The sequence below is a fragment of the Chelmon rostratus genome, chromosome 5 (genome assembly GCF_017976325.1).
Source record: "Chelmon rostratus isolate fCheRos1 chromosome 5, fCheRos1.pri, whole genome shotgun sequence".
Taxonomy (NCBI): domain Eukaryota; kingdom Metazoa; phylum Chordata; class Actinopteri; order Chaetodontiformes; family Chaetodontidae; genus Chelmon; species Chelmon rostratus.
The window spans coordinates 261247-271725 of record NC_055662.1 but is presented as its reverse complement, the minus strand read 5'-3'; positions in this window follow the sequence as shown (position 1 = coordinate 271725).

The window sequence follows — 10479 nt, the reverse complement described above, 5'->3', positions numbered from 1 at the left end:
CAGCTGTCTTGATACCCCCACAGCCACCTGAAGCGACTGTTAGACGGGAATTTAAGATTAATGGTCAAACTGGGGAGAGGGATCAGCGCTAACAATCAATCGGTGTGAAACTGACCTTGCTGTGGTGCTAGCATAACATTGCTTAGCCTTACCATGTAGCATGCTGTAAAAGGTGTATGAAAACAGGAGCCACAATAATTTAATAACTTTATTTTGTTGTTGTTGACACATATTGTTTAGCTGTATTTTTAGAAGTTCTAGCGAGAAGACTTTTGGAGAAGATGTATAGCTCTCACATTGTTGTGCAGTGTTGTGATGAGAGCAGGAGCGTGATGCAAACAGTGTCACTATGTCTGTGTATATTTCCAGAACCCACTGAATTAAAGTTCATCTCCAAAGCACACTGGATGACTCATTAAAGTGTGCTACAGAATACGCCACTGAAAATATGATTCCACCTCTTCCACTCTATCAGCAATATAGTAGAACATATCCTAACAAAGAAAAAAATAAATAAAAAACAGATACAGATTTCCCACAGGTTCAATATAAATGCTGTCCGCCACATAATAATTATTCATTTTTGGAGCTGTGCATCTCTTTCTCACTCACTTATAAGTGCACCGTCAGTGAACAGGTGGTGTTATATACTCTGATACAGACAGTAGATTGCACTGTGGCTTTTAGTCTGTCTGGAGCGGAGTGGTGCTAAGACTGACCACACCTTTATCTGCTAAAGAGCTCAGAAGAAAATGTACAGCAGTGGTTTTTCATTAATTGACTGGACAGTGCTGGTCCACAAACTCACAGCCCCCCCCACAAACACTATTGGAAGCGATCCATATTAAACATGAATGTTGTAATGTGTTGTAATAAATGCTAAAGTGGTAAAGTGTTTTTACCACCAACAGGTTCAGATTGTTGTTATAAGTGTATGACAACATTATGAAGGATTCCTATAGAGACAGGGCTGCTGTTCAAGGGTCACAATAAAAAAGACAAGACAAGACTAATTTTACCTGCACTATCTAGGCAATGTGCAAGTGCAAACTTGTCCATTAATACTAATTTCACAACCTAGAAAAGCGAGACTCTATATTACACTGCAAGTGACGTCCAGCTAGGATATGTGACAAGCTAACCTAACTTACCACCTTACGCTCCCATGGAAGTTAGCTAAATAATGAAAATATATATTAATATATAATATAATTGCATGTTAATATTATACTAACATGCAATTTGCTAGATTAGAGCATTTATAACATGCCAATAAACAAAACGAATATAACCTTGGCTCACATGTATAAGCCCAAGAAAATAACTATATTTGAGGTAAGCAAGAGCCCTGCTTACCTCAATGTGTTTCTTCAGATTTGACGGTGAATTTTTGAAAGCCAGTAGTTCTTTTCGTTGCGGCAGACAGAGACACTTGAATTTCCACGATTCATTCCTGGAATCTATATATTTAAACAATACCTGTAAATAGGGCCAAGGGTGGCTCGCCTCAGGGGGCTCCATCTCTGGGCCAATACTGAATGTTTTTGTTCAAATCACACTTGAGCTTCCAAACGCACGCTCTGCTGTCATTGGCGGTCATTGGGATAGCAGTACCTGATTGGTTTAAACTTCCACTTTGGTGACTGATCAACCACAAAATGTAACAAGGTTCATTTTGGAAATGTAGTGGAGTAGAAAGTACAGATAATTGCTGCAAAACATAATGTAGTAAAAGTCAAGTATACTCTATACTTAAAAGTACAGAAACATGAAAAATGTACATAAGTACAATCAAGTATTTGTACTCCGTTACATTCCACCACTGCATACCAACCAGGCATTGGTGTGGAAGATGCAGTCATCTACCTGCTACAACGATCTTTTTCCCACCTAGAGAGCACCGGGAGCACAGTGGGGTCATGTTTTTTTTAAATTCTCTGCTTTTAACACAATCCAGCCATCACTGCTGAAGGGGAAGCTGGAATGCCCCCACCCTTCCTCTTACCACTCTCCGTCGCTCACCTGTCCGCTCTCAGAAGGTGAAATCTGTCCAAAGCGATATGCGAGTCCAGCGTGAGTTCATTCAGCCATGTCTACATGAAGCACATGATTCTACACCAGGGGTCGGCAAAGAGCCATTTGGACCCGTTTCCCACAGTAAAGAAAACACAGGGAGCCACAAACTCCTTTGACATTTAAAATGAAAAAAACACTGCCTATAACGTTTTTTTTTTTTTTGCCTTTATGCTATGTATAAACAAATGATAATGTGTTGCATTTATGAAATCAATGAACGACTGCAGAGAAAATGAAAAGATATTTCTGCATGCAAAACATTTTGAACTCAGAATTAAAGAGGGTAAAGGTTACTTTCAAGTAAAATACTCAACGTCTATTTGAGTCCTTCTTGTATTTCTGAAAAAAATTCTCCACCGGCAGCAAACCAAAAATGCCGTCCACTCAATCAAACGTGGTTAATGTGATTTCTGCTCCTGAACCTCAGTGCACAGCCTCTGCACAGTCCAGGGGCCTGTTGCACAAAAGTAGGATTCAGACATCCAGGATAAGTTATTGAGCCTGGCTCAACCAATCCAAAAAAACAGAGTTCAGGCTTAATTGGTTGCACAAACGCCAAGCCAGGATAAGTAGACACGGATTCATCAAGCCAGGTGAAACCAATCATGGATAAGCTGCAGCACACAGCTCCTCAAATAGGGCCCGCAATTCTTCTCTTAGGCCCACCTACTTCCTGGTCGCCTCACTTCCTCCTCACCGCTGCTGGTGCAGGTAATGTGGCAGTAGCTGCCTCGGTTTGTTTGAGTTCGCCTTATTGCGCATATTGTTATATCAGTCGCTGTTTGATCCTAGAGTCGGATTGTCGGACGCCGTACCGACATAGCAGCTCGCGGGAATCCTCCACTTTGACATGCCTGGTTTATTGGCAGCCACTGTCGCTGAGCATGAAGCTCCCCTCTCCTCTTCCACATGTGGTCTGATGCGGCACATGTATGTATCGCACATGCCATCCTGTCTCTCTGCTGTCCTCATTAGCATTTAGTTTGTCTTTTATATTAATTTAGTTTATTTCTGTGTTTTTATGGCAGATACTACAAGTGGGCTGTGTGATGCTGCTTGTCAGGAACCGCTGCTGTTTTGCCTCTTTTGCTTCTATTTTGCTTTGCTTTGCTTTGCCTCGATCTGCTTTGTCTGTGCTTTGCCTGCTTTGCCTCTATTTTGTCTGTTGGTTTCTGCTTGCTCTGTCTGTGCCTGCTGCCTTGTGCGTTGGTCCCTGTCTGGCTCGCTGCTTGGCCCTGCTCTGCTCTGCCTGGTGCACGCTGCTGCTAGCCGTGCCCTGCTTCTGCGTGGCTTCCTCCCTGCCTTGCTCTGTTGGGGGCAGCAACATTGCTGCCATACTGCATGGGTGGCTAGCTTGGAGAGCAAACTTGCGCAGCTAAGACTGAGAAACATGGACTGACGGTTCCTTTAAAACCATATTTTACGTGTGCAAGCTGTGGGGTTAATTCCCTCCCCCATCATTTGATTCAGTTATTAACTAAGTGAATAAATTTACTTTTCATTTATTGTGTTTGGTATTTTTGGTTATGGCATTTTCTGACTAAGTTGCAATTTGTTTTCTTTAAAATTAAGTTGTTAAACTGTTTCTGTTTTTGTTTGAACTGTAATTTTGAATTATCTCTGGCAGCGAACTATTTTGTTAATCTAGTTAATTTGTGTATTTGGTTGCTGCCAACCCTTGAGAGTTTTGTTTGTTTTCTTTTTGTTTATTTGATTTGGTTCGGTTCATTTGAGTTGACCCCACTAATTTCCCCTCTCCCTTTCAGGCGCTGGAAGCTTACGGTGGCGGTGGTGGTGTCCCCCTTCCTGTGTGCTGTACAACCCCTGGTCTTCATGTTTCACTCCAGCCCTGTCACAGTCCCTCCTTCACTTCATGTCCTGAATGCACGGTATTTTTTTAAATATTTTTATTGAACATTTGTAATAAAGAATATTGTAATTTACCCAGAACCACGTCTCTTGCCTCAAGTAGAACGAACCTGAGTGCCTTGTGTTGGTACCAAATTAACCATTTCCCTGGGCGAAATTCCCAGGGTGCCGTTGTCTAGCTCTCTTGGGCTGTTTCCAAACTTAACAGCTGTACCTTATCCCATTTGTTCATGTCTGCTCGCCACAGTGTGATAACTGCAAAGGGTTTCTTGTATTTCTCTGCCTGTCTGACCAATAATGTAACAACATTTCCAACCACATTGTTTCTGTTTACAGTCTTCTTCTGCTTTTATTGGCAGATGGCAAACAGCTTTCAGGTGCATTACTGCCACCAGTGTTTTGTCTGGACTGCTTGAGTTTGGCCTTTGTGAACACAAACTGGACCAATCGTAAAACAATGTATGATCCTCGCAGTGGTGCAGTTGAGGAAACTGACCTTTTGGTGTGTACTTGACCTAAATCCTGACTGAAAACCCACAAATAAGCGATTGTATGCTGAAAGTCATGCAACTGATTGCAAATGTTCTCCAAGGATTTTAGAGAGAAAGAGGAGGTTACATGTAGGTCTATACTTGGCTAAAACCCCTGGAGATCAAGAGTAGTTTTTTAAAGAAAGACAAAGATTGCCGCGACTTTAAAAGGCTATGGTACATAGCCTGTTGATAAAGACAGGTTGGTCACATATAGTGCTAGTTAAAGGAAAAACTTCTTTAAGCAGGCTAGTTGGGATGGGGTGTCAGAGGTAGGTTGTTGGGTTAGATGAAGAAATCATTGAAGTTTGTTGATGAAAGTCTGCTAGGCTGACCAAGCAGTCACAGGAGGCAAATGAGGAGAGCAGTGAGGTTTCGTCTTAACTTTATTTTCCAATTATATCAGGTACATCAAATTCTGCCCAACGACACCAACTACAGTATTTCACCACACACAGACTGCCCCTTATATAAAGGTGTATGCTCACCTAATTGACTGGCACATACCATTTCCAGAAAGCAACACAGATATTAAATAAATATACAATGAATATTTACATAAATCCATCACAAGAAATAAACACAGTCTCAGTAATTATTTACACAGCCAAAAACACTAAATATACAATAAATATCTTGCATAAATAAATACATTTAAAGAATCCAGCCAAACTCTGCTCTTCCCACTTGTTGTTACCCTCCAGGAACTGATAAAAAGGTGTGGAAGCCCCTAGGGAATTCTTTTACCCGAATACCCCTGGAGAAGGAGAACAGGCAGAGTTAAGTTTGTGCATGGCAGCAACAACTTCCAATTTACCATTACAATTGGCTCTAGTGTGAATCTCACACTCTACTCAAACATTTCACTATTCTCGAGTAAAACATTACTGTGCATTATTTCCTCGTTCACAGGGGAACGACGAGGTGGACCAGCACCGCAGAACACTTAAACAACACAATGTAACTTCAAGTCAATCACACTTCTGTGAAATCAAACTGTCCACGTAGGAAACAACACTGATTGACAATCAATTTCACAATCAATTTTGCTGTTGTGCAAATGGAATAGACAACAGGTACAAATTATAGGCAATTAACAAGACACCCCCAATAAAGGAGTGGTTCTGCAGGTGGTGACCACAGACCACTTCTCAGTTCCTATGCTTTCTGGCTGATGTTTGGGTCACTTTTTAATTCTGGCGGTGCTTCACTCTAGTGGTAGCATGAGACAGAGTCTACAACCCACACAAGTGGCTCAGGTAGAGCAGCTCATCCAGGAAGGCACATCAATGCGAGCTGTGGCAAGAAGGTTTGCTGTGTGTGTCAGCGCAGTGTCCAGAGCATGGAGGGGCTACCAGGAGACAGGCCAGTACATCAGGAGAAGTGGAGGAGGCCTTAGGAGGGCAACAACCCAGCAGCAGGACCGCTACCTCCGCCTTTGTGCTTACAGCCCAACACTGTGCAGGATGTTTGGCATTTGCCAGATGTAACAGGGTATAAATGTTAAATAATTCCACTTGCTGCAATTTGGTTTTATTTATTTTATTGTTATTGGCTCAAAAGCGTCCCCTCAGGAGCTATTGTGTGCAACCGGATCGGTATAACGCTGTCAGTTCCCGAGAGGCGTGCTTGAAGTAGGCTGTTGTGCACAGCACAGGTAGATAAATGGTGATGATGAACCCTTGTCTATTTTATAAATCTATATGCAGTATGAACTACTTGGATGTAGAGTGTGTGAGGAATACTACTCCACTAAGGATGTTACCGAGGAGTTTGCGTTATTCTGTTTGCTAGCTATCTAACAAGCATTAGCATAAATGAATGTGCTGCTCCTTTTATAGTATGCTGTGCACGAGACGCCAGAGCCCACTGACCAGACTGTTCTCATGTTTGCCAGGTTGGATAATAAACTGCACGAAAAAAGACACTTCAGCTTCTCGACTTCTTTATAAAAAATATATACACAACGCAGAGTCGAGTATTGAGTTGAGTATGAACCAGCCAGTGACAGAGTGTGACTGAGCATGGTTACACAGAGAACACCAAGATTGGCAAATTTGCCACTGGCGCCCTGTACTCTTCACAGAGATGAAAGCAGGTTCACACTGAGCACATGTGACAGATGTGACAGAGTCTGGAGACTCCGTGGAGAATGTTCTGCTGCTTGCAACATCCTCCAGCATGACCGTTTTGGCAGTGGGTCACTAATGGTGCGGGGTGGCATTTCTTTGGGCCCTCCATGTGCTCGCCAGAGGTAGCCTGACTGCCATTAGGTACTGAGATGAGATCCTCACACCCCTTGTGAGACCATATGCTGGTGTGGTTTGACCTGGGTTCCTCCTAATGCAAGACAATGCTAGACTTCATGTGGCTGGAGTGTCTCAGCAGTTCCTGCAAGACGAAGGCATTGATGCTATGGACTGACCCGCCAGTTTCCCAGACCTGAATCTGATTGGACACATCTGGGACATCATGTCTCGCTCCATCCACCAACGCCACGTTGCACCACAGACTGTCTAGGAGTTGGCAGATGCTTTAGTCCAGGTCTGGGAGGAGATCCCTCAGGAGACGATCCGCCACCTCATCAGGAGCATGCCCAGGCGTTGTAGCGAGGTCATACAGGCACGTGGAGGCCACACACACTACTGAGCCTCATTTTGACTTGTTTTAAGGACAAAACATCAAACTTGGAACAGCTTGTAGTGTGTTTTTCCACTTTAATTTTGAGTTTGACTCCATATCCAGACCTCTATGAATTAATAAATTGGATTTTCATTGATAATTTTTGTGTGATTTTGTTGTCAGCACATTCAACTAAGTAAAGAACAAAGTATTTAATAAGAATATTTCATTCATTCAGATCTAGGAAGTGTTATTTTAGTGTTCCCTTTAGTTTTTTTTAGCAGTGCATATATGCCAATCTGTATTTAACACATTAAACATCTTGAGTGGTAAAGTAGACTATTACTGGAGATATAGTAATGGCAACCTATTTTTACAAGGCCAATGGGAGAAAAGCAGTCTATCATGTTCAACAGCTGATCTAAGGTAAGAAAAGTCAGTCCCAATTGTTTAAGAATTTGATCATTAAAGAAGCTTGTGAAGTCATTACAACTTATGGCTATAGGAATATGTGGCTCAATAGAGTTATGACTCTGTCAGACTGCCTACATTGCTGAAAAGAAATCTGGGGTTGTTCTTATTTTCTTCTATTAATGATGAGTAATAGGCTGCATTGCGAAGGGCATTCCTATATGGTTTAAAACTTGCCAAGCTAAACAACATTCCTCAATATTGGTGGAATGCCCTTTCCTTTCAAGTTTTCATCATGCTTGCTTTCATTTGTGGGTTTGGGGGGTATACCATGGAGCTAACTTCCTTTGTCTTATTATCTTATTTATTAGAGGAGCAATATAATCGATACACAGTGAGATAAAATACTGATAACTCAACCTGTTTAAGAAACCTTTCCTTATCACTAGCTACTCTGCCTTGCCATTTTTAGCAGTGGTGGGGATTTCAGTTCTGTACTCCAACCAGAGCTGGATAGATCGACTGGGATATACACCTCCCACCCTCAGGCAAGAAATGACCTACTCAATGTATAAAAGACTGTTACTTCCAGGCTGGATTATTGCAATTCTTTACTATCAGGCTGTCCCATTTCGTTGCTAAATACTCTTCAGCTAATCCACAATGCTGCAGCATGTGTTTTGACAAAAACAAGGAAAAGAGATCATATGTCTCCGATATTAGCCGCTCTGCACTGGCTCCCTATAAAATCCACTACTCTTACTGGTGGTTCCAGTAAAGTCTCTAAAACCAGAATGGGACACAGAGACTTTAGCTATCAAGCTCCTCTTCGGTGGAACCAGGAGGCAGACACCCTCTCTATATTTAAGAGTAGGCTTAAAACTTTCCTTTTTGATAAAGCTTACACTTAGGGCTAGCTCAGGCTTGCCTTGGACCAGCCCCTAGGTATGCTGCCATAGGATTAGGCTGCCAGAGGACTTCCAATGACGCACAGAGCTCCTCTGTTGTTCTCTGTCTACATTCCTGTCCTACCAAGGCATGTTACTGACTTGGCTACTTCCCCGGAGTCTTTGTGCTTTCTCGTCTCGCAGGGGCGCATGTAGAGCAGCTGAACCTGGACTATTGATTACAGCTGCATCTCCTGCCGTGGCCCTGCTGGACATCCACTGCAACTTACTACAGCTACACTACCATTATTATTAGATCAATTGTGCTTTATAATGTTCATATACCATCTACTATTAATTAGAAATAAATCACATACATAAATATATCACATACGTAAATACTATGCCATATGTACTTCATATAGCTATGAATCTATTAGAGCTGTCAATACTGTGATTTCTGTTCATCCCGAACCTCTCACTCTGCCTCTCTCTATATATATCTCTCTCTCACCGAACCAGTCGAAGCAGAAGGCCGCCCACCCAGATCCTGGTTCTGCTTGAGGTTTCTGCCTGTTTAAAGAAAGTTTTTCCTCGCCACTGTCGCCAAGTGCTTGCTCGTGAGGGAATTGTTGGGTCTCTGTAGATAAAAAAGTTTGGTCTGTACCTGTTCTATATGGAAAGTTTCCTGAGACAACTTCAGTTATGATTAGGCACTATATAAACAAAACTGAATTGAATTAGCCTCAGCCAATTGTCATAATAATCTGATGTCATACCCAGATCAGATCATTCCTCAATTTCATTCCATTTGAATTCCCCAACTTTTTTTGCGCCATTCCCTGAGATGGCATCTCCAGACAACTTGGTTTAGGGATCTAGAATTAACAGTGTTTATTGGAGCGCAAATAGATTTTTATTTAGAAAATAACGCTGACCAGACATCTGCAGTGGTGAGGTGGGAAGCCTTTAAAGCCTTTCTAAGAGCCCAGATGATAACCCTATCAAGCTTTAAACACATATCACACAGACCGGCAACTGTAAAAATTGATAAAAGAAATTGAAACACAAGTTTTCCAAAGTACCTGCCATTAGCTAATTATGGAGCATCACATCTATAAATAAGGCAACTAAGAGTTTGATGAGATTAAGGCAATCCCATAATGAGCAAGGTGAAAAAGATGGTAAGCAAATAGCCTGTCTCATTAAACAGATGCAAGCAGTGAAGACAGTGAAGACAGTAAACTCAATTCAAACCATCAGACAAGGGGGTTATAACCTGAGACCCAAAAGAAATAGACTTCCACCATAGCTTGTACAGCTCTAAATATTCAGATTCAGTTCCACATATACAAGAAGAATTTCTGGATTCACTGGAATTTACCCTTTTGAATGGAGAATCTCGAGGCTTGTAACATCTTAACCTTGGCATCCAGGAACCGTCTGATGGTATAACCATCCTGAAACGAGGAAAAGCAACTATAACAGATGGAATTCCAATTGAAATATATACATTTCTAAGACTAAACTAACACCACCTCTGCTCGATATGTATCAAGAATTGTTTGATACAGGATGCCTTCCTTCACCACTAAACACTGCAATAATAATGCTATTGTTATACACAGAACAACCATCAACTTGATGTGGATCTGACAGGCTGGTCTTGCTTCTTAATAATGACCTTAAATTCTTTGTGGCTAGGTGGATTTTACTCAAAATGATTCACTCCGACCAGAATGGATTTGCAAAGGGAAGGTCTCACAACACAAGACGGGCAAAATTACGTCAACTACCTGTAAACTTACTGGAACAAAACAGTACTGTCCCCCAGGTTTCAAAAAAGTGCTTAATCTTTATCCTAAATTATGTAATCTGAATATTTATTTGGAGGATTTTGTAACTTCAGACAATTTATGTCAATGTCGCCATTCAATGTTTGTTTTTTGGATGCTAAACGGTGCATTTCCTACTTCTGGAAGAAACAAACAACCTGGGGAATTATTCAGCAGCTGAACAGCTTTCTACTTAAATCATACTTAAAACTTAAATTTGGAACATTTTTCACAATTTTCCAAAGCATC